This window comes from Centropristis striata, chromosome 20 (assembly GCF_030273125.1).
Source record: "Centropristis striata isolate RG_2023a ecotype Rhode Island chromosome 20, C.striata_1.0, whole genome shotgun sequence".
Lineage (NCBI taxonomy): Eukaryota > Metazoa > Chordata > Actinopteri > Perciformes > Serranidae > Centropristis > Centropristis striata.
The window spans coordinates 1005356-1031981 of NC_081536.1; the positions used below are offsets into that span (position 1 = coordinate 1005356).

General features: G+C 36.1%; 1 protein-coding gene across 2 annotated transcripts in view; it reads left to right on the forward strand.

Annotated features, from left to right (window-relative positions):
* hs3st1l1 (heparan sulfate (glucosamine) 3-O-sulfotransferase 1-like1) overlaps nt 1–26626 on the forward strand; it is an 81446-nt gene that overhangs the window by 1487 nt on the left and 53333 nt on the right. The window contains exon 2 of one of the 2 annotated variants that reach the window (XM_059358892.1): nt 14151–14693. The exons of the other annotated variant lie outside the window; for it this stretch is intronic. The gene's annotated coding sequence lies outside the window, so the exon portion shown is untranslated. The remainder of the gene's footprint in view (nt 1–14150; nt 14694–26626) is intronic. 2 annotated transcript variants of the gene reach the window in all.

Below are 26626 nucleotides of genomic sequence, written 5' to 3' on the forward strand. Positions count from 1 at the left end.
ATCAATCTAGAGTGATTATTGAGAGAGATTATTTTTGTTTTAGGAAAATCCTGCATATAATACCTGTCAGCGACAATGAAATGCTCTGAGGAAACAGTGCCACATTGATCCAGAAGCACCTCTCCGTGGTGCTGATGCATGTGTTCTGAAACACAAACACACCTGAGGAGGATCAGGCACAAACACAACGGATCCCTCAGCTATCAAGACATCAGATCCGCCCTTAGCGCCTCTTGATAGAACGATATCTGCACAAGCTGATGCAACACACTAGAGAATTATGAAACGCCGCTCCGCTTCGTATGCTCAATGAAATTTTCATCAGCGGGAGACTTTTCCAGGCCAGGACGGCAGCGCTGCAGCTCTCTGGCTGCACGTCGTGTTGTGGAAGACGATTACACAACATTCAGCGGTGACAAACACACAAAACACTCAGATCACATAGAGACAGTCGTAGTTCAGCTACTGGCAAGTGATAAATGCATGAAGGGTCAGTGTCACAAATAGCTGCCTGCAAATCATCCAAAAAAAGGAACCTGGTCTCACAGGAATCCATGGAATAGTCACGGAATCACTCAAATATCCGTGAAACTGACACGGATTTGGCTACAATGCAAGTTAATGACGGTCATATCCCATGGCTATTCCATGGATATTTGTTCCTATTGGTTTGTTACTAAAAAAAGACACAAAATGACCAAAAAAGACACAAAATGACCAAAAAAGACACAACAACAAACACAAAATTACCAAACAAGACACAAAAAAAATACACAATGACAAAAAAGACATAAAATGTCCAAAAAAGACACAAAATGACAAAAAAATACATAAACTGACCAAAAAAGACACAACAACAGACACAAGATTACCAAACAAGACACAAAAAAATACACAAAATGACTAAAAAAAGACCCAAAATTACCAAAAAAGACACAAAATGAGAAGACAGAATAACCAAAAAAATCCACAGAAGACACAAATGACCAAAAAAGACACAAAATGACCAAAAAAAGACACAAAATAACTAAAAAAGACACAAAATGACTTACAAAGACAAGAAAAGACATGAAAAGGATTCAAAAATGGACAAAATAGCCAAAGACTCGATAGAGTTAAGAACTGTGTTGTAAAAAATGTATATTATATAAGTTATATACTCGTCTATATCAACTATCCCGTGGCTATTCCATGGATATTTGTTCCTATTGGTTTGTTCCAAGTCACGTGACTTTCAAGGTCCCGGCGGTCAGAACAAAAAACATGGCGGACACAATATTTTGACTTAGTTTCTGCATAAAAATGGATTTTGATCACATTTCTAGCGAGAAATATATGTTTTATTTTCTAAATATTCACTCAGTGAATGTACATAATCACTTTGTATGTTGGAATAGCCACGGGATTGCATTGTAGCCAAATCCGTGTCAGTTTCACGGAAATGTGAGTGATTCGGTGGCTATTCCACGGATTTTGAGTTTAGCAAATCCGTGGCTATTTCACGGATTTCTGTGAGACCATGTTGCAAAAAAAAAGGGTGAAATAGCAGTGAAATGAAAATGAAAGTTATAAAAATCCCTTTTGAATTAATAATAGCTTGCACTGGGGATTAAATAGTACATTTTCCCCCTGAAAAGTTAACCGTATTAAGGATGTGATTTGGAAATATTGCACTTATCTATCAAGATATCATTGAGTCAGCATTAAAAGTTCATTCTGAGACCTTGTGACTGAAGGTGTGTGTGTGCTGTGGGTTATCACTGCTGCTGGGAGAAACAGCCGCCTAATAAATTATCAAATACATCTGCACGCTGCAAAGCACAGCCTGCAACTACTCCATCTCTTACACCCCTCAAAGTAAGGTCAGGAGCCCTTTGGGTGCTGGATTTTCCCATTTCCCAACATTTTTTTTACCCAGCACAGCATTATATTTTATTAAGAGAGGCAGAATTTTAGTTTCCACTCTACCAAATGGTGCCCCGATCATATAAAAACGCTCTTTTGTGCTCAATTAGAGCCGTTCACATTCTCATGTCGGCTTCATGGTGGCTCTGACTTCTTCTAGTCCCTTTTTTTTCTAAACATTGAGATCTATAAGCATGCAGCAGCCATCCATCCACATGCAAACACCATACATTTTTAAGCAATCAAATACGATCTCTGTCTTCCCCCCTCACTCTAAAGGTGGACTGGGCTGTTAAAATATAAATGTGCCCTTCGCTTGTCCTCTCTTTGGCTCTCGTTGGAGGCATCCAGCTACAGCAGCTACACTGTAAAAAGTGTTGGTAGAAATTACAGTAAAAAGCTGTCAAATTGCATGAGAAATACGGCCAAAAATAAAAAATTGCATATCACCAAACACTGTAAAAAATGTCTGTAGATTTTACGGTGGAAAAACTATTAAACCATGACAGTAAAAGACGGTAAAATGATAAATGGGTTAATTCAGTTTTAATAACAATTAAATACTGTAAATGTATATATCAGCCAGAACAGTATTTTTACAGGTTTTAAATAAAAAAAAACAAAAAAAAACACTATTACTGTAAAATACATTGGCACCGTGTTTGTAACAAAAAGCATCACTGTAATTTTTGCATTTATTTTTTGTAAAAATACTTCTCACTGTTAAATGTACTAAACACCATATCTCTAACAGAAATATACTGTAATATTTAATGGTAAAATCTTTAATTTATGCGGCATTTATGAAGTATTTTCTTGTCAATTATATGTCAAATCTTTTGATGGAAAAACCTTTTATTTATACGGTAAAAAATGGAATAAATGCAACCTTAAACGTGAAATCAACAGTGTCAATATCTTTTTACCGTAATGTCAGAAAAAAGTTGCACCGTATTTATTATGGTAAAGTTCTGGCAACCACAGCTGCTGGTTTTTTACCGTAAAAACAACAGGTTTTTTTTTACAGTGGACACTTTTAATTACTGTAAATCACAGAATAGAACAAAACTTTTGAAAAACACAGTTTTACTGTAAAAATATTTTTAAAAATAATGTAAAATGAATGGAGAAATACCATATTGTCTCAAGGACACAATTACCTTTAAATTAAGGGACTACTCTGTCTAAATTACAGTTTTTGCTGATATTTATTTACATTTATTTACTGTTTAAACTGTCTTTTATAACGCCTTACCAGGATTTTTTTTTTTTGCCCTTAACCTTGGTAGATAGATAGGAACTTTATTAATACCTCAGGAAATTGCACTTCCAGCAGCAGCACAACACCAATACAATAGAATAGATTAAACGTTAAGAACAAGTATAAATGTGCAAAATTACAGAATGCAAAAGACAAAAAAATATAAATACAGGGAAATAATATGCAAGAAGAAATACTGTACCAGCAGATATTTACATGAGGGAGTGCATAAACAGTGCAAAAAATGTGTGCAAGTGTGGTGTTGTACAGTTTAATGGCACAAGGACAAAGGAGTTTTTGGTAACACTTTACAATAACCAACTAAATAATGTTTATAGATGGTTTATAAACCCATTACTAACCATTTACAAAGTGCTATACATATTTAATCATTAAATGTTTTCAATTTACATTTAAATTTACAGTAGAAAACCCACTCAATGTCATTTTTACGGTGTAATTCTGGCAACCACAGCTGCCGGTATTTTACCGTAAATTTAACAGATTATTTTTTACAGTGTAGGATTCTGAGACAGTCTCCTGTAGGAACCAGTGAGAGTCAATGGGGGATGTTACACACACACACACACACACACACACACACACACTTCCATTATAAATGGGGATTTTGGATTCACGTGTCGCTCCGAGGCATATCTGACCCTTCCTTTGTAAGAGAGCTTTGTCTTTTGCAGACATTGTGTCCCACCTGTGAGCTGATGAGTCTGTTTTTAGATTTACAGACTGAAGCAGATGTTCAGAGGGAGAGAGTGACTGAAGTTTGCCCGTCTGCTTATGTTAAAAAATGTCCTCTTTGCTACGTGCAGAAAGAAATCCATAATAATCTGAGACGAGTGTAACGTGTGGAGCTTTCTGCAGAGGGCAAATAATCACCGACCCTCTGCCTTATAATATAATATAACCACATACTTGGTGCACACACTGTAACAGATTGCTGTAAGAAAACAGCCAAATTGTAACAGTAACATACAGTTTTCCATTAAAAAGGTATTATACTGTAGAAAACAATGCATTCTGGGCAATATACACTACCGGTCAAAAGTTTTAGAACACCCCAATTTTTCCAGTTTTTTATTGAAATTCAAGCAGTTCAAGTCAAATGAACAGCTTGAAAGGGTCCAAAGGTAAGTGGTGAACTGCCAGAGGTAAATAAAAAAAGGTAAGCTTAACCAAAACTGGAAAATAATGTACATTTCAGAATTATACAAGTAGGCCTTTTTCAGGGAACAAGAAATGGGTTAACAACTTAACTCTATGGAGTCTTGGGCTATTTTGTCCATTTTTTAATTCTTTTCATGTCTTTGTAAGTCATTTTGTGTCTTATTTTGGTCATTTTGTTTCTTTTTTTAGTCATTTTGTGTCTTTTGGTGTTTTGTCATTTTGTCTTTTTTTTTTAGTCCTTTAGTCCAACAATCTTTCAATCTGAATCTTTTTTTTACTTTCAAAACACTATCATGCTCAATAAAGAATTTTAAATGTTGCAAATGTGCATTAATTTCAGAGTACACTGAGACATTAAACTGCATCATTTTCAATTAAATTCTGGAAAAGTTGGTGTGTTCTAAAACTTTTGACCAATAGTGTAGGTAGTTTGCCATTTCCCATAAAATACTGTAATATACCATAAATAGCATTGCATTCTGGGAGTTGTGGTAGAATCAACAGCAGAAAGGCTGAGAAAATACGGAAAGCTGCTGTATTTCTAGAGGAGACATGGTCTTTCTTTTCTTTGAACGTCCATTTTAATCCTGCATTTCTTGAGCAAATGACACGGTAAGTTGAACTGAAATGTTTTATTTGTTAGATGATGTTTGCAGTATCAGTATTTTACTGTCAAATCAAGGAGATACAGGGTTGTTCTGTAATTCAGTATGTGGTTTTATCAAAGTAACGTACTGTAAAGTAAAATAACAGTAAGGGAACTGTACAATTAACAGTAGAATGCTGGCAACCCTGCTGCCAGTATTCTACTGTTAATTTACAACATAATTGTTTACAGTGCACGTTGCTATGGTGATTCTGTTCAGACTGCTGACACATTCAAGGGAAATCTTGACTTAATGAGTAATGGATGCTTCAATGTGTCAGATTTTCCCGGCACTTGTCCCCTCAAAGTTCAGGGTTAAATCAATACAAGATAATTTTCAGAGATGACTTATATCCTATGGAGACTGTAGGAAACTTTACATTACCTAAAGCAAGAACTAACGATGCTGTATAGAGGTATGAAAGAATGGAACAATTTTTACAGAACTTTCGAGGCTCAGGTCACCCTCATAACTACTTCACTTCCAGCATTCACATACATTTATTTACTGTTTAAACTGTCTTTTATAACACCTTACCAGGATTTTTTTTTGCCCTAAACCTTGGTAGATGGATAGGAACTTTATTAATCCCTCAGGAAGATTACCTCAGGAAATTGCACTTCCAGCAGCAGCACAACACCAATACAATAGAATAGATTAAAAGTTAAGAACAAGTATAAACAAAAAAAATATAAACACAGAGAAATAATATGCAAGAAGAAATACTGTACCAGCAGATATTTACATAAGGGAGTGCATAAACAGTGCAAAAAATTTGTGCAAAAACAAAGTGTATGAAACAGCCAAGTTGTGGTTTTTGGTAACACTTTACAATAACAACTAAATGTTTATAGATGGTTTATAAACCCATTAGTAACCATTTACAAAGTGCTATACATATTTAATCGTTAAATGTTTTCAACCATCTTAAAGGTATATGAATCATTTCATAATCATTAACATACTTAATATGGTGTTAAAATGTTATAATGAGTGCAAGTAAAACTATTAATTATAATTTAAATGTTTGTTAATGGTAAAGTAACTATAAACTTACATTAATATACCATCTATTTGCCATTTATAACATATATAACTAATGATTTAGTGAGTTAAACATTAATAAATTATGTATTTACCATTCTAAATGGCCTATATACGGTTTATAATTGACGATTTAAACATTAATAAACTATGTTTACTATTTATAAATGATGGTGATGATGAAGTGTTACCGAGTTTTTCACTGTGTTAGTGTTGACCTTGGGGAGGAGCAACGACCACAGAGCCGGCTGCCTGATCAGTGGTTTTGTAGCCTAAATTCACAGAAATTGCAGTCTTTATTACAACAACGAACCATACATGTATGTATAATAACCTATGTGCTATTTTTGAACGATCCGTGGTACCGTGAGCTGTACATGCTCATGTGTCGTTATCAGGGCCGGCTCTAGGCATAATTCAATTCAACTTTATTTATAGAGCGCATTTCATGCACAAGGCAGACTCAGTGTGCTTCACAATGGATATACATAATTACAGTTAAAAAACAAAACAGAACACAGAAAAACAAACAAACAATTTAAAAAAACCAACCACACGCACGCACACAGTTCAACTGAATGCTGTTGAAAAAAGATAGGTTTTTAAAAATGGCTACTGTTGTGGCATGTTTAACTGTGACAGGCAGGGCATTCCACTTTCACGGGGCATAAACACTAAAAGCTGTTTCTCCTTCTTTGGATCTGGTGTGAGGGATGAGTAAGGCGACATAGGCGGTCGCCTAGAGCGCCACCTGCTGGAGGGGCACCCCCAGTCACCCTCGAGGGAGAAAAAAACAAAAATTTTCGATGCCCATTGTCGCCCTCACGACAAATAAAGAAACAGATAATAAATTACATTTTGTCACTTGTGGTGCTCATGACGTGTGGTCATTGCCTTGCCCCCCTTTAGATGGTCAGACCGCTGTCACAGAGGTCAGGTCAAGTGACAGACACGTTGTGTTTTGATATATCTCACAAGATGAAAACTCTCCGGTGCGCAGTATCGAAAGAGAAGAAAAGAGGTCCCAATCTTTTTTTAAATGCCTTTTTGTGTGAAGACGTTTCATTTGTATTAGCTTGCTAGCTAGGTTGAAATAAAGCAACGCTAGCTTAACACAGTTAAGCACATTTCTCGCGCGGTTTGAACTTTCATTGTCTCTCTTGTCTCTAACTTTGTTAGTCGTCTCCAGCTGTGCTTCTTTGCAAATTTACTTGTAAATAAATTATTATATAGACAGACAGTTGTATTATATATACAGTGCCTTGCAAAAGTTTTCATCCCCCTTGGATGTTTCACCCTTTTGTTGCTTTTACACATGAAATCATGGTCGATATAATTTGGTATTATAATATAATTTTTTAAAAAGAATTTGCAAAAAAACCCTCAGCTCGAGGCAGATTTAAACAGGTGTCATACTGCTTCCATTTCTTAATGATGGTTTAACTGAACTCTTTGTGATGTCCAGTGAGTTTATTTTTTTTTTAGTCATCTCCTGACTTCTACTGTTCGATGATCTTTTCTCTGAGTTGCTTGGAGTGTTCTTTTGTCTTCATGGTACAATTGTAGCAGGAATAGTGATGAACCAGAGACTGGACCTCCCAGACATGTTTTATTATACTACAATCACTTGACACACATCAACTGCATATCAACCATGATTTAATGTGTTAAAGCAACAAAAGGGTGAAACATCCAAGGGGTATGAATACTTTTGCAAGTCACTGTAGCCTGGTTGGCACCATGGACAATGGCAAATACCCTCCATTAGCTGTAAGTAATTATGAAAGACTGTGTGAAAAGCACCACTGTAAGCGAGGATATGGAGTATAAAACAGGTCAGGTCCACAACGGGCGGGCAGGATTTGTGGTGGATGAGTCAAACAAGAACAGAACCTGTTATTTTCATTTATGTAACTTAACTTCTGTATGTAGCCCATGCGTAGCTACGTCACATCTACTTAACTACGTTCTTTATGTCACCTACTTTTGCTATGTCTAACTATGTAATTTGTTTCCTAACCTTAGACAAGTAGTTTTGTTGCCTGAATATAATAATAACAATAATAATAATAATAATAATAATTGTATTTGTATAATGCCTTTAAAAACAAAGGTGCTTGACAGTAAAACAAAATGCAATTAAGAACACATAAATTAAACAATTTATAAAACAATGTAATAGAAGGAAAAGGGAATACGATAAATGTGAGTTTTAAGAGATTTACAAGATGACACCTGCCTGAGATCTCCAGGCAGGTAAATAACCAAACTGTGACTGTTTCACAACGTTAACCACATGTTTAAAGCAGTGACTGTTACGTTATGATATAAATAAGGCTGAAGGTTGGGGTGTATTTGAGGGTAAATCTGTTGTCATATGTGCAAAAAAATCCCTTTGAAGCTCCTTTACCTTCCTATGGTGTTTATTAAGGGAACTTAATAAATAATAACTTAATATCACATAGACTTGTTAGCCATCCATCCATCCATCCAGGCTACAGTGCCTTATGCACTATATATACAGTCATACCCATATATATATGGGTATGACTGTATATATATAGTGCATAAGGCACTGTAGCCTGGTTGGCACCATAGACAAACAAAAACGGGAGTTCAACCCTCCGAGAAACAGCAAGCGGAGCTGTTAAACACCAATGGTTCTGGCCTCGGGCACCAGATGTTCTAGAGCCGGCCCTGGTCCTTACTGGTGCTATTGACAAACTGTCTATTCTGTCATTCAGGTTGGAGATCTTGTTGGCCTGTGAGGACACAATTGTCAAGGACTCACAAGGCTAAATGATGCAAATACTATGCAAAGACTGTTCCAGTCACCAGGTCAAAACCAAGTTTAACAAAACAGTATTTATGGCAACCTGAAGACACGGTAATATTGGTAACGCTTTATATTAAGGTCCTTGTAATTACCATTAACAAGTAGTAAGGCCCTTGTAAGTCCTTACAAGATGCTTATTAACATTATTGTGTGTTTATAAGCTTATATAAGTGTTAATAATGGCATTACAAACACCAATGACCCACCCATTATGTCTTTGCCATGCCTTTTATTAATCTTATTTTGTTTGTTTATTGATATTAACCCTCTATAGTATGACGTTGCCATATGGCAACAAACCCATTTTAAGCCTTCTACATAAAGACAATACATCCCCAGTTATGATGCAATGAATTAAAATAGAGGTGGGATTCTAATTATACCAATAGCCAACCAATTACTCATGATATGGCACAAAAATTTGAATTAAATAATGAAAAATGTATTTTTAAATAGTTTTTACTTTCAAATGAGATGCATCTCATGCATGCATTCAGGCTGCTGGGGATTGTTCAGACTATAACATGAGTTTTTAAATATTATAATATATGTTAATACAATTTTAAACAAAACTCTCTTGTTTTCATTACTTTCCACTATCGTACGGTGTTGCCATGTGGCAACGAACCCTAAAAACTACTAAAAAAAATAATATTTTTTGAAAATATCTCTTGATTATGTTTACTTGGTCTATTTTAAGACAAAAAAACACCCAAAACATAATGCGTACCATAGAGGGTTAAAATATACTTTATTGCTCATCTATTATAAGTTAACTATGCTTTTTGCAACTACCGGATCTACACTGTAAAAAAAAAAACCCCGTTGTTTTTACGGTAAAAAAACTGGCAGCTGTGGTTGCCAGAACTTTACCGTAATAAATACGGTGCAGCGTTTTTCTAACGTTACGGTAAAAAGATATTGACACTGTTTTAACGTTTAAGATTGCATTTATTCCATTTTTTACCGTATAAATAAAAGGTTTTTCCATCAAAAGATTTGACATATAATTGACAAGAAAATACTTTATAAATGCCGCATAAATTAAAGATTTTACCATTAAATATTACAGTATATTTCTGTTAGATATATGGTGTTTATTACATTTAACAGTGAGAAAAAGTATTTTTACAAAAAATAAATGCAAAAATTACAGTGATGCTTTTTGTTACAAACACGGTGCCAATGTATTTTACAGTAATAGAGTAATGTTTTTTATTTTTTTAAAACCTGTAAAAATACTGTTCTGGCTGATATATACATTTACAGTATTTAATTGTTACTAAAACTGAATTAACCCATTTATCATTTTACGGTCTTTTACTGTCATGGTTTAATAGTTTTTCACCGTAAAATCTACAGACATTTTTTACAGTGTAAAGCGAGAACAATGCCTTATTACTTGTTAATTAATGGTTATTAAGGACCTTATTATAAAGCGTTACCTAATATTCTATGTTATCTTTCATAATGATTCTTCACACACAAAAAACAAGAGTACTAGGTGTGCAAATAATGGAAATAGCAGAGAGAAAAGTTGAAACCCTTCTAATTGAGTCACCTCAGCAGTGGAGAGGTGTGTGGGAGGAAAGATTTCAAATGCTGATTGGCCATCTGACAAGCACTTTGGTTGAGATGAATGTGTCAAACAGACCAGTACTCCAGTCAAACAGACCAGTACTCCATCCCAACCTGTCACACTGGAGCTCTTCATACCATTAACATGGTTCACGCCATCAACCAGCCCGGGGCTGATCCGTCACCAGTGGACAGATCTGAGTATGTGGCGTTAGAATGTGTCTCTAACGTGTGATCAGATCTCACTTCCCCACTCTAAATGCAAATAAACATGTTGTAAACACATTGCATGATAAGATTACTTGACTGTCTGTATTAATTTCCTACATATTTGTGAAAACTGACACATGGTGGAGTCACTTTTTCACACATCGTGCAGCAGACTCATCAAACTCTTCAACAGTTGCAGTTTTAAACACTTAGAACATTCAGTTCACATGAATTTAAAAGTACTTGGTTAGATTACGGGTGAGAAACCATAGTCTTGGTTAAAAGATGTTATGTGAATTAGTGTTCTTAGCCAAGGTAATGGATCTTCTTTATATTTCAACATTGATTTTTGGTTTCATACAGGGTCTCCTGGGTCAAAGTCAGGCGTTTGTTTGAGCCAATAAACCACCCTGTTTTCTCTCTCTGCGGACTTTCTCACTCTTTATAGTTGTACTTCACCACCTGAGTCCTTGAGTCTGGGTCTAAAACTGGTGGATAGGTTTGCATTTGATTAAGTTGAAAGACCAAGACTGTTGTCCCATGGAAAATATGACCACATGGGTCGTTTGTACAGCAGCTTATGGTGTTTATTAAGGGACCTTAATAAATAATAACTTAATATCACATAGACTTGTTAGCCATTATAGATATATATATGGGTATGACTATATATATATAATAATCCAGTTGACTTTGTATGAAATCAGCTGGTCATGTATACTATATACTGCACAGGCAGAAGCTTTTCTGGTGAAGGTAGATGACTAGATTGTGTTAAAGTGTGTCATATAGAATAGAATAGAATAGAATAGGTCTTTATTTGTCATTGTCACATGTACAACGAAATTCAAAGTGCTCTCCAGTAAGTGCAACATTTAAGAGTCTATAAAAATATAAATATAAAAAGAGAAATCTGTACAATTCAAAACACCTAGTTTAGACAAACACATAAACACACCCAGACATACATGCATAGTCGCACAGGAAAAAAACAACAACAAACAGCATGAACACAGTCGAGACAAACAACAGTACAGAACATATCTCAAGTGTTTTGAGCCATCAATGCAGTGCAATATTATGTTTTTCCAGTATTGAGGGTTACTGCAGTTGGATAAAAGCTGTTTGAGTCTGTTAGTCCTTGTGTTGAGTGATCTGTACCTTCTGCCTGAGGGCACTGTAAAAAAAATCTGTTAAATTTACGGCAAAATACCGGCAGCTGTGGTTGCCAGAACTTTACCGTAAAAAATACAGTGAGTTTCTACTGTAAATTTAAATGTAAAAATCAGCAAAGACTGTAATTTAGACTGAGTAGTCCCTTTATTTTTAGGGTAATTTTGTCCTTGTGACAGGATGGTATTTAAATTAATTATTTCTCCATTCATTTTACATGAAAAAAAAAACCTGTTTCTACAGTTTAAAAGTTTTGCACTATTCCTTAATTTACGGTAATTACAACCGACTACTACGGTGATATTACATTTTTAATTTTACGCCCTGTTTCTGATGCAATTTGACAGTGTTTTACTGTAATTTCTACAAACATTTTTTACAGTGAGTGAGTGACCGGGATGGTGTATGTCCTTAATAATGTTCTGGGCTTTTTTGAGGCAGCTGGAACTATAACTCATGTCATATAATTACGACTGTTTCATAACGTTAACCACATGTTTAAAACAGTGACTGCTATGTTTAGATATGATAAAGCTGAAGGTTGAGGTGCATTTGAGGGTAAATCTGTTGTCATATTGTCTGGAGGACATACAGATCCTAACCTTTTAATGTGCAAAAAAATCCCTTTAAAGCTCCTTTACCTTCCTCTGGTGTTTATTAAGGGAACTTATAGTGGACTGCTACTTAGTGGAGATGTAATGATGACCTTGGCATGCTCTTTCTGCAGACAGACAGTCTTTGAGGAGCTGAAGTGGCTCTGCAATTACATTTTTTCCAGCATGTTAATACGTATATAGTCATATAATAGATTATATATGCAATTTAACATATTTTTTTTTATATCAAATAGACTTAGCCATTATATATATGGGTATGACAGTATATGGAATAATCCAGTTCACTTTGTATGAAATCAGCTGGTCATATATAGTATTTTCTGCAGAGACAGAAGGTTTTCTGGTGGAGGGAGATGACTAGATTGTGTTAAAGTGTCTCATAACTACGACTGTTTCATAACGTTAACCACATGTTTAAACAGTGACTGCTACGTTTAGATATGAATGAGGCAAGGCAAGTTTATTTGTATACCACAATTCAACACAAGGTAATTCAAAGTGCTTTACATACACATTAAAACAGCAAGACACAATTGAAAACAGTAAAAACAGTCAATTAAAACAGGGAAATAGAAATAAAAATATAAATAAGATAAAATAAAATACAGCAGGATAAGAAAATAGATAAAATAATAAAAAGCACAAGTCAGACATTGCGTAGTTAAAAGTAAGGGCAGTAGAGTAGAGCAGATAAGTGTTAAAGTTAAGATACCCTGCAGGAAACTATAGTGTTTTTAGTCCTGATTTAAAGATAAATAAGGCTGAAGGTTGGGGTGTATCTGAGGGTAAATCTGTTGTCATATGGTCTGGAGGACTTGTTGTAAACCCAGTGCATCTCATACGGATCCTAATATTTAATGTGCAAAAAATCCCTATAAAGCTCCTTTACCTTCCTATGGTATTTATTAAGGGAACTTATAGTGGACTGCTACTTAGTGGAGATGCAATGATGACCTTGGCATGCTCTTTCTGCAGACAGACAGTCTAAATTTTTTCCAGCATGTTAACAGTCATATAATAGATTTGAAGTGGCTCTGCAATTACATTTTTTATAGTCATATAATAGATTATATATGCAATTTAACATATATATTTTTTAATATCACATAGACTTGTTAGCCATTAGATATATGGGTATGACAGTATATGGAATAATCCAGAAATCAGCTGGTCATATGTAGTATTTTCTGCAGAGACAGAAGGTTTTCTGGTGAAAGTAGATGACTAGATTGTGTTAAAGTGTCTCATATAACTACGACTGTTTAAAACAGTGACTGCTACATTTAGATATGATAAGGCTGAAGGTTGGGCTGTATTTGAGGGTAAATCTGTTGTCATATGGTTTGGAGGACTTGTTGTAAACCCAGTGCATCTCATACAGATCCTAACCTTTTAATGTGCAAAAAAATCCCTTTTAAAGCTCCTTTACCTTCCTATGGTATTTATTAAGGGAACTTATAGAGGACTGCTACTTAGTGGAGATACAATGATGACCTTGGCATGCTCTTTCTGCAGACAGACAGACAGTCTTTGAGGAGCTGAATTTTTTATAGTCATATGATAGATTATATATATGCAATTTAACATATTTTTTTTAATATCACATGGACTTGTTAGCCATTATATATATAAATATGGGTATGACAGTATATGGAATAATCCAGAAATCAGCTGGTCATATGTAGTATTTTCTGCAGAGACAGAATGTTTGGTGGTGTCGGGAGATGACTAGATGGTGTTGAAGTGTGAGCTGCAGCTCTAGCTTCGGATTGCAGAGTCTCTGAGAGGAGAGCACCTTGTCCTGATCATCTGACAGCAGGCGGCTCCTCCCCGCTCCTCCCCGCTCCTCCAGCTCCTCCAGCTCCTCCAGCCTGCTCCGCAAAGCAAAGCAGCGGCTCCGGCACAACTCAGCCCGCGTCTCTCTACAGCGGCTCGTCTGCGTGATCCGGAGACGGAGTCGAGTTCTCCGCTTTGAATAAACAAGGACTCCGTGCTCCCCCACCTCCTCCACCTCCTCCTCCACCTCCTCCTCCGGTGTCTGCTTTCAAATGAATCAGTGATGAGAGTGGCCGAGAGGAGAGACGGACGCTTTTCTTCTTCTATGTGGACCGGCAGTGCGCAAAAGTGCGCTCCGTGGTTCAGCAGCATCCTCCTCCTCATCCTCCTCATCCTCCTCCGCTCCTGAGATCAACCCGAACCCGAGAGGCGCGCTGAGATCCTCCCCGAACCCCCCGTGCGAGGTAACCACATTTTCTTATCACATTTTCCTGCACTTTGTGTGAGAAATGCACCGCTCCTGAACGCCGCACACATTCTTTTTTGTGCAACACTTGAATCTCCTGCAAAAAAAAACACAAAAAAAAAAACGGGGATGTTTTATGCTTTTGAATTCACGGGCGATTAATTTATCAATTATTAAGCTCGAATAAATCCAGTGCCGCCTCGCAGCGTGATGAATCTGTGGCATTTAGAAACATTCATTCATGTGAAATGAGTTTGCCTGCAGATCACATTTAAATTCTCTGTAATAGAGTATTGATCTAACTAATTAAAATGCTACAACCAATAAATTAGCTTTATAAGCTCCCGGGAGAGTCTGCACTTGAGCCTATGGGTTATACAATATACTCCACATTAACATTTTTAATGCATTAAAAGTTTCAGCTGAAATGTTTTTAGTTAGTGTGTTTTAAATTAGATTTAAATGAGCTCAGAGAGACACAAGTTGTACTTTTATTGCAGAAGGCTGGAGGATAGGAGCTGAAAGGTCTCACATCTTGATGCTAATAAGTATAAGATCAAGTCAAAGGGCAGACAAATGCAACTAATTACCCCTCCTTGGTGAAAAGCATTGTTCCACATCTCCTGGATCTGCTCTCAGACCTGTCTGCTGTAATTCCAGCAGCCGTGCACCAACGTCACTGGATGCAAATTGCCACAGGCTGTGCAATTCACCTTTAATTATGAGCATGTGGGTGTTGGCTTATGTGAGCCGGTGCTTCTAGCTGCAGCATTTCTCAAAGGCATAAAGCGCTGTTTGCAAAAGCGTAATCCCCGAAGGAGACGGGGGCGCCAAATATACAGAAAATTCAATTTTTGTGGCACAAACTTTTTGTAATTGCCAGACATCTAATGCAGCCGAAAGTTCTTCTAAAGTTTGAGGCGGTTCTGCTCCGTGCACAGGTGATCTCTGACAGGTTTAGGTTCAACACAGTGTGTTTAACCTGCAGCACATGTTGGATATAAAGCAGAATGATGATGACACAGATGTTTGTCTGTACAGTAACAAGCTGCTGGACTATGTGTCTGTTAGCCGAGCAGGTTAAACATTGGAAAAGAATGATGGAAGACGTGTTTTTGGTCACAGGGCGGCGTGTGATATCAGGGTGCAAGCCAATCCAATCCAATCCAATCCCCTTTATTTATATAGCACAATTTTAGCAAACACAAGGTTTCCAAAGTGCTACACAAACAATAAATACATAACACAATACAAAGAGAGAGAGCCACCCTTTGGCGTGCATATGAGACACACCGAGCTTTCCATTTACTCTTATTTGTTGCAAATATTAGATGCTTAGAGTAAAAACAAAGAGCATGAAGGTCCACTCAGGGTTGAGGTGTAATTCTTATGTGAAACCAGGAGTCAAGCTTATTCATAACCGCGTCCGGTAGTTAAGTGCAGAGGTTTTTCAGCCCAACTCTGATCTTTTACCCTAACCTTAATCAAGTGGTTTTATCGCCTAAAGTTGATTGTCTCCTATGAACATGGCAGTTTATTTTGAAAAGCCACTACTGTTAAACCAAACTTAAACCAAACGTTTGAACTTAAATGTCGATGCTGCAAAAATAATTTTCTGTCAAGACAACAAAGACGATGGAGTTAACTCGTGAATCTTGCTATTTGACTCAACAATTTAGTTTAAAATTACTTTTTGCACAAATCTTTGTTGTATTGAAAAGGAAAAATTAGTTATAATAAATAACAACACTGGGTTTTTACAGTGTGTGTATATGTAGAATAACGGAAATGAAACGTCCAACATGTCAGTAGCCGAGGGACACGACAAAGTGTCCGGATCTGATGAGTTGGTACTAGAATCCATTGGGTTGTCAGAGTATAGATACTTTTTTAGATTAAAGTTATACAATTTCAGTTAATTGTGCATCCAAGAGTATCTGAGGTACCAAAACTTAAACCAACAAAACATCTATAATCAGATTTACAACCTAAGGCGGCACAGATGAGCAAAAAAATCAATTAATAACATTTTCTCTACCAGCAATGTGTTCAGTTTAGTATTTAAATAAAAGAAAATAATTCTTTTTTTGTGCCTTGGACTTTTCTTTTTGCCATGGTATAAAAAAAGAAACAATATTCTTTACATGAGTTGTATTTCTGATATTGTGATGACCTTAGGAAAGTGTTCGGTGTGTGCTCATCAGGATATAAACAGGATTTTGATGAATGTTTGGGTTCTAAACCTAAACCCCTACAGCAGGGAGCCCCCCACCACCATCTGACTGAAGATCTCACCCTTGGGGTGTTTGACTGGAATAAGTTCTGTGATGAAATTCAAAGGAAAGCTGCTGTGTGTCAGCAGCACAGCAGCAGCCTCATCCCGTGTTTAAGAGCCGGCTTTAATTGGTGGGAATTTGAAATTGTTCCATTCTTTTATAGTGTTTCGTCATCGGCAACAACGGTCCTGAAAGTATAAGAGAATAAGAGTGTTAGAGTCTAAGAGTGGGGGCGTTAATGTTCTCATAGTCACTATATGCTCATTACTCTGAGAGGTGCTCTACAGTTTATGTTACTGTAAAGAGTTTATTTTAATCAGCGCTAATCAAGCTTTAGGCCATCTGTAAATTTACTGGAGTAACCTCGCTTTTATTTAATTCATTTTACACAAGATATCAAAGATCTGTGCGAAGCATATGAATTAAATGAAAGCCAGAACTTTTCACAGACTCTTGTGAGTCATAAATGTAATAAAATTATTGCAAAGGCTGTTGTGAGAAATTAAATTGGTCAGAAAAGTGGGATACGGACTTACACTGTAAAAAATGTTTGTAGAAATTACAGTAAAACACTGTCAAATTATATCAGAAATAGGGCGTGAAATTAAAAATGTAATATCACTGTAAATAATTACTGTAAATCAAAGAATAGCACAAAACTTTTACTTTTTTCTGTCATAAACTTTAGAAAACACAGTTTTGCTGTAAAAAATATTAGATTTTTCATTTAAAATGAATGGAGAAATACCATAACGTCACAAGGACATAACTACCCTAAAAATAATAGCAGACCAAAGGACCTAACAAAGGACCTAAAATGACCAAAAGAGTCACAAAACGACCAAAAAGAGATAGAAAACGACCAAAAGAGACACAAAACTATCTAAAAAGACACATTGACCAAAAAAAAAGACAGAAAACGACCAAAAGAGACATGAAATTATCAAAAAAAGACGCAATTTACGTAAAATTATCAAATGAGACACAAAATTACCAAAAAGAGACACAATAGGGATAAAATGGCAAGTGATTTTTCAGTCTAAATGACAGATTTAGCTGATATTTACATTTAAATTTACAGTAGAAAACCCACTCACTGTATTTTTTACGGTGAAGTTCTGGCAACCACAGCTGCCGGTATTTTACCGTAAATTAAACAGAATATTTTTTACAGTGTACAAGAAAGGGCCAAAGGTCATTTATGAAAAGAAGAAGGGGCTCCCTCGTTATTTTCATACCCGAGTAATCAGCATGAATGGGCCGAGTGTTTATCTGCAGCTAAACTGGGACACATATTTTGTTTGCATTTGCATTTGCATTTTTGCTGGTCCTGGAGCTGAAGAGTGAGTAATGGTGGAGTTAGATAGGACGCTTCGCTGGGATTTTTTTCCTGAAAGTGTTTATGAGTCTGGTTGTAAAGACGATGGTGGTCCGGGGAGGTGTTATGATTTCTAAATCCCCAAAGAAAACTCAAGGTGTCTGGGTGATTTATGACTGAACAAATAAACAGGGTCAGTGGATGTTAGACTGTAATGTCAGGAGAGTTTGGTGTGGGAAGGGGAGAAGGAGGAGGAGGAGGAGAAGAAACAGGTTTTTTTCGTGTACAATTTGCTGTTATTATGTTTGTTTGGTGGAGTTCATCCAGTTGGCTCCACTTGAGCAAAAAGGGCAAAAAACAAGTCTCCATTATTCCTCCTTTGAGTTTCCTTATGAAGAGTAGAACAGAGTGGACTTGCAAACTTGAATTAATGGGTGAAACTATTAGCCGAGGCAATTACTGGCTGTTGCAAAAAAAACAAAAAACAAATTAATGTAGTTTATTTCAACATGCAGGAACACATGGTGAATATGTTTACTGAGACTGGGATGTTTACACTCCAACCAAAATACAAAACACCAGAACTGTAAGAGTTAATAACCTTATTGGGGCTGAGATGATAAACCAAAGGAAATGAAGGCACATACCCATTACAAAAAAACTAAAACTAATAAAAACTAAACTAAAACCAAGCATTTTCAAAAAATAAAAACTAAACTAAAACTAGCAAACTCACTCTAAAAACTAACTAAAACTAACTGAATTTGTAAACAAAAATTCACAACGAAATTAAAACTAAAACTAATGAAAAATCCAAAACTATTATAACCTTGATACTGAACCCCAGATTGCTCCTGATGCTGCGTTCATCAGTGTGTGAATGAATTCCTGCTGGTGGCAAAAGGCAGAAAAAAACACTTTACAAGTGCGCTCCATTTACAGTTTTTTTTTTTTTTTTTTTCATGTACAATTTGCTGTTATTATGTTTTGTTTGGTGGAGTTCATCCAGTTGGCTCCATTTGAGCAAAAAGGGCACAAAACAAGTCTCCAATTTTCCTCCTTTAGTTTCCTTATGAAGAGTAGAACAGAGTGGACTTGCGAACTTGAATTAATGGGTGAAACTATTAGCCGAGGCAATTACTGTTGCAAAAAAAAAAGAAGCAAATTAATGTAGTTTAATTTTTTAATGTAGTTTAATAAAAAATTACTTAAAGACACAAAATGACAGAAAAAAACTAAAATGCTTAAAAAAGACACAAAAAAGACACAAAATTACTTACAAAAGACACAAAATGACAGAAAAAAACTAAAATGCTTAAAAAAGACACAAAAAAGACACAAAATTACTTAAAAAAGACACAAAATGACAGAAAAAACTAAAATGCTTAAAAAAGACACAAAAAAGACACAAATACTTAAAAAAGATACAAAATGACAGAAAAAAACTAAAATGCTTAAAAAAGACACAAAAAAGACACAAATACTTAAAAAAGACACAAAATGACAGAAAAAAAACTAAAATGCTTAAAAAAGACACAAAAAAGACACAAAACTACTAAAAAAAAGACACAAAATGACAGAAAAAAACTAAAATGCTTAAAAAAGACACAAAAAAGACACAAAATTACTTAAAAAAGACACAAAATTACTTAAAAAAGACACAAAAAAGACACAAAATTACTTAAAAAAGGCACAAAATTACTTAAAAAAGGCACAAAATTACTTAAAAAAGACACAAAATTACTTAAAAAAGACACAAAATGACAGAAAAAAACTAAAATGCTTAAAAAAGACACAAAAAAGACACAAAATTACTTAAAACACTTTTTCGTGTACAATTTGCTGTTATTATGTTCTGTTTGGTGGAGTTCATCCAGTTGGCTCCACTTGAGCAAAAAGGGCAACAAAACAAGTCTCCATTTATCCTCCTTTGAGTTTCCTTATGAAGAGTAGAACAGAGTGGACCTGCGAACTTGATTTAATGGGTGAAACTATTAGCCGAGGCAATTACTGTTGCAAAAAAAAAAAAAAAAAGCAAATTAATGTAGTTTCATTTTTTTTTTCTCTTTTAACGGTTGGTGGGTTGGTTTAATCTCCCTAAGGAGATAAAAGGGCTCTCATGCAAGAACCAGTTTTCTGCTGTAAAATGTGCTTGATGCAATCTCAGGCTTTTATTTCTCTATTAAAGTTCAACTGGAAGTAAAACTCAGTTTAGCAAAGGAATTAGAATGTGTGTTCCTGCAGCTTGTTTTGGCTTGTTTGCATATTTTGTTTGCTTTTACATTTGTTTTTCCAGGCGTTGTGGATTTCCCCCCATGTTTTAACTGACACTGTAATTTAATTGGTGCAATATCTGTGTGGGCGGGATCTAACAATATAGCAATATATAATATCACTGACACACAGGCAGTTAACCAACCTGGTTAGTTCTGCAGGTTAGGAAGAAAGTACATGGTTAGGAGTAGCAAGAGAGAGTTAAAAAAGTAAAATAATTTGACATAACTGCTGAGTGGACCTTATCGTTCTTTATACTCCATATCCCTGCTTCTGTCTGTTTTTACACACATGGAAGAGACTCTAGAGTGGCTGAGTGGTGAAAGAAACATCCATATGGGCTGTTTTAAGACATATGAGATCGCTTTTTTAGGGGAGGATTGACAGTTTCAGTTGTGGACCATTATTGTTAGCCATTGCTTCGTATTCCACTTGTGTTTTTAGCATTTAAACAAAACATAATGGACGTAGTGACCGTCAAACATTGGTTTCTGGACTGCCCATTTGAGGCAACGAGTTCAGTGTTACACTCGTCGCCATCTTGTTTCCGATACAGGAAGCAGACCATATTTGGACTGTGGAGGAGGAGAGGGATCTGATCACTGACTACAGCCTCTCTACACCTCAACCTGACTGAGAGAAGTCACTGCTAATTCATGTTAGCATTAACTGGGATGTTCATTTTGGCTAGCAAAAAACAAAAACAAAATTTATGTCACTTACCTCAGAAAAATTTAGTGAAAATAAAGTGTAAAAGGGTCAAAGTTATGAGACCAAACCAGTAAACATCCTTTATTGATTTTTATATATATATATATATATATATATATATATATTAATCTTTATTTATCTTCTCTACTGCTGAGGATAGCTCGCCTTGTTAGTGACCTGTCAATCAAAGCTAGCCACGCCCCAAATCATCAATCATACGATTCTTTATCTTCTAAATGGGGCCATTATTTACACTATTAATATCAAATAATCTTTTTTTTTTACTTGCAATTGAGACTATAGTGTTGTCCTGAAAAAGAAAAATTCTCACTTGATTTATTACCTCAGAATTTTTTTACATTTTGTATTGAAATGGATGGACCAAAATGCTTCTGCAACCTTTGTCAGCGCACCCTGCTGCAATTGCAGCTTAAGGCACTTCCTGGTTTGCCTCGCTGCTGATTTTTTTTTTGACAAGACTACATAGCACACCAAAATATGTATCCCAAAGCAACACTGCCATCAAATGTCAGCCCACATAGAGCCATGAAGCTCAGACACTTTTTATCCACAATTATCCCCAGATGTGTAGTGCACATATTTTTTTTGTATATGATGTCAAAACAACAACTTTTCGATCAGTGGCCGTTAACATGTTAAAGTATCCTTGAGCAAGATACTGAACCCCAGATTGCTCCTGATGCTGCGTTCATCAGTGTGTGAATGAATTCCTGCTGGTGGCAGGTGGCAGGTAAAACACTTTACAAGTGCGCTCCATTTACCATTTTAGTTCTATTTTATATTTCCTGACACATAAAATGTGTAGAATTAAACTTTAACCCATAAGAACCCACGGTGACACCCATGTAACAAACACTTTAAATCTTCTAGATTAGGGGTCTCAAACTCAAAATGACCAAAATTACAAAAAAGAAGAAAAAAAAGACACAAAATGACTTAATTACTTAAAAAAGACACAACATTTTTTTAAAAAAGACACAAATTGACCAAAAACCCCAGACTAAATTACTTTAAAAAGACACAAAATTACATAAAAAAGACACAAAATGACCAAAAAAAACAAATGCTTAAAAAAGACACAAAATTACAAAAAAAGACACAAATTGACCAAAAACCCCAGACTAGATTACTTTAAAAAGACACAAAATTACTTAAAAAAGACACAAAATGACAGAAAAAAAACTAAAATGCTTAAAAAAGACACAAAATTACTAAAAAAAAGACACAAATTGACCAAAAACCCCAGACTAAATTACTTAAAAAAGACACAAAATGACAGAAAAAAACTAAAATGCTTAAAAAAGACACAAAAAAGACACAAAATTACTAAAAGAAAGACACAAAAATTACCCAAAAACCCCATCATAAATGTGTTTTATGTGGTCCACTTGGTCTGTGATAAATCCCCTATAATTTCCTTTATGGACAACTGGGTCTGGGTTCTTATGGGTTAAGTTTAACTTTAGTAAATACTGCGCTGGAACCAGGCAGGACTGCTGACTACGGGACAGTGAAACAGAAGCTTCCCTTGTTACCATAACAACCAGGTTAACCAGGACCAGGTGTCATTATCTCCTGAGCACCTTGTTAAATACAAGTTGTCAGCTGTCATGTGCGTGACGATTGGCTTTGATCGGATCTAATGATGGCTGTGTTCCTCTCCCAGCAGCACGATGTGTTCATTATGCTCTCGCTCCCCAGCTGAATAAAAAAAAAAAAATGAGCCGTTTGACCTCGCGGATTCTCACTTCTTGATTTTGGATATTTACACCGCTATGATTAGGTTACCCGAGTACAATCACTCATCCGGCATTATGATGGTAATGTCATACAGCGGCTGATTTTTTTGAGTTGGCTGGATCTCCTGTCTGCCTCCCCCGTGGACTGATTACTGATCAGACTAGCATTTGGTATCAGCCTTGTGGGGGGAAATTGGAGGATTAGCAACAACTTCATGCTTATTCCCCTACGTATCTCCCGGGCTTCCAAATCCTGTGCAAGCCATTGTTATTTTAAGTAGCTTGGCAATTGAGCATGGAAGCAAGCTCTAATTCTCCCAAGTCTTGGGCGATGTGGAGTGTGGCAGAAAGCGAGCGTTTTGGAGCTACCTCGCCTGCTATTCATGCTTTTTCATCATGTGAAAGTGAGCAACTGAGAGAGGGACATGAAGCCGGCTGCCAGGACCTCTTCACTCCCATCCGTGCTTCATACATAATAGATAAGTCACTGTAACTTACAGTACAGGAGGATAACTAGGCTAATGCCCAGATTTGCATATTTGTGCCGAATTCCATAATTCATGAGCGTGCAGCAGTGCTGCGATCCTCGGTGCAAAGAGCCACCTTGGTCCATATGTTAGCCACATCCCATATCCATATGTTAGCCACATCCCATATCCATATGTTAGCCATATCCCAGGAGCTGGTTCCCACAGTGTGCATATGGGTGGTTGACGTGACGCTCAATTTTTGTGTTCCCAGTGACAAATATTACTAAAATTTGATATTTCATTATAATTAATGTTTTAATATGCAGTTCATTCTTCTACATCTAATCCAGTAGTTCTCAACCTTTTTTGAGTCGTGACCCCCAATTTAACATGCATGGCGTCCGCGACCCCCGCTCACTGAACACAATCTCACACGCACAGTTCAGATCACCCAAAAAAGAAACAAAATTACCAAAAAAAAGGAAACACAATGACCAAAAAAGACACAAATTGACCACAAAATGATCAAAAAAGACACAAAATGACCAGAAAAGACACATAATGGCCCAAAAAAGAAAACAAAATGACCCAAAAAGACACAAAATGACCCAAAAAGACACAAAATGACCCAAAAAGACACAAAATGACCAAAAAAAGACACAAAATGACCAAAAAAAGACACAAAATGACCAAAAAAAGACACAAAATGACCAAAAAAGAGACAAATTGACCACAAAATGACGACAAATTGACCACAAAATGACAAAAAAAAGACACAAAATGACAAAAAAAAGACACAAAATTACCCAAAAGACATTAAATGACCCAAAAAAGACACAAAATTACCAAAAAAGACACAAAATGACCAAAAAAGACACAAAATGACTAAAAAAAGACACAAATTGACCACAAAATGACTAAAAAAGACACAAAATGACTAAAAAAAGACACAAATTGACCACAAAATGACTAAAAAAGACACAAATTGGCCAAAAAGAGACACAAAATGACTAAAATAAACACAAAATGACCCAAAAAAGACATTAAATGACCAAAAAGACCAAAAGACATTAACACATGAACACTTTAACACAGTGGAGACAGAGCTGACTTCCAAAATGATTTGGCGACCCCCAGAAATCATCTCGCGACCCCAATTGGGGTCCCGACCCCAAGGTTGAGAACAGCTGATCTAATCCATCTGCAAACAATGAGTATCGTTCTTCAACTATGCAAATATTCTGTTTTGAACATGACATTTGTCCACCGATGCAACTGTCCTAGGTAGCATTACTTATCTTAAAACAACTGTAATTTAATGAAAAATTAATCTAAATACATTAAAATACTTGAATGCATGTCATACGAGTGTTTACTTAATGAATCTAGAGGATATAAGTGTTAAGGTCCCTATGTAGAGTTATTATGACACATTATGTAGATATAAAACAGGCATTAATGTGACCAGCCCATTACTGAGAGGGGTCCTTCCAGAACCAGGAAGGACAGAAGAATCTCTGGACACAAGATCACTTCTGGCTCAAATATTTTCATAATATTATTATTTCTGTGCAGTGTTGGAACTGGTCGTCTTAAGGTAGTCCTTTGGTACAACGCAGTTTAAGCATTGATCTGAATATTTTTTATCAATTTACAATGATCATTGAAAATAATATAAATTGATAAAAAATATTCATAACTAATATGCCTTTGAATTTGAGTTCACATCAACCACCCATATATGCTTTTGGTTTCCATAATTCATGAGTGTGCAGCAGGATAAAAAATGATTAATTCACCTTTTTGCAGTGTAAAAATGCACAAAATTACTTCTTGCAATTAATGTTGATCTGCTGTTCTTTGCTTCAAACCTTTTGTATTCCTATTTATACTGTTAAACATGCATTTGAGCATGAAATATGTTAAATTGCTGCACTGTAAACATATTTAAAATTGCAGTTTCATCATATCTGATTAAGTGCACGCTCCGATATGTGGCCCTGTGGTAGTGAACATGAAACATTGTGGCCCCCTGCAGCATTTAAGTTGCCCATCCCTGGGCTAGTGCTAGCGGGTTAGCGTGCTATCATTAGCCGTCTAGCGTTAGCTTACAACAAGGTCTAATATTAACATCTTATGTTCAGTGTTTATAAGAACGTAATCACCATCTATAGGATTCAAGACGAGCAGAACAAATAATATAAGAGATAAGATTTGATTTTCAGAACGTAAGACGTTAATGTGAGACCTTGTTGTATGCTAACGCTAGCCCGCTAGGCTGCAATCCTCGGTGCAAAGAGCCACCTTGGTCCATATGTTAGCCATATCCCATATCCATATGTTAGCCATATCCCAGGAGCTGGTGCCCACAGCGTGCATTGATGCTTTTGGTGCTCGAGGTTGGTATCAGCCGGCAGCATCGGAGCTGTCACCGCCAGGCGCATTGGGAGCTGCGTCTTCATCATCAAAAGCCTCCGAGTGTGAACTGAGCCTTTGGGAAAGCCTTATTAAAGTCAGGAAGAATGTGATGACAGAATCACACAACAGGCAGCTTAATTTACTGCCGTTCTGATAGAACAGGAAGCAGGTAGGAGCGGGGGAACGAGGAGACGGCGGAGGACGGGCGACACCTCCGAGTGAACAGATTTCACGGGGCCACGTTTTCATCAAGAGGTTCAAGAAAGCCTGACGCAGCCCGTCATCATCAGAAATGTTATTGAGTAGATAAACCCCTTGAGAGGACGCCTCTCCTGGTTTTCGAGGGGGTCCTAAAGTACATTACAAAACAAAACACTCAACAATTTACAGACATACAACAACAAAGACAACAGGCATCTGTCTTTTTTTTTGTCATTTTGTGTCTTTTTTTTGTCATTTTGTGTCTTTTTTTTGGTCATTTTGTGTCTTTTTTTTAAGTAATTTCGTTTTTTTCTGTCATTTTGTGTCTTTTTTTTGGTCATTTTGTGTCTTTTTGGTCATTTTGTCTTTTTTGTGTCTTTTTTTTAAGTAATTTCGTTTTTTTCTGTCATTTTGTGTCTTTTTTTTGGTCATTTTGTGTCTTTTTTGTGTCTTTTTTAAGTAATTTCGTTTTTTTCTGTCATTTTGTGTCCTTTTTTTGGTCA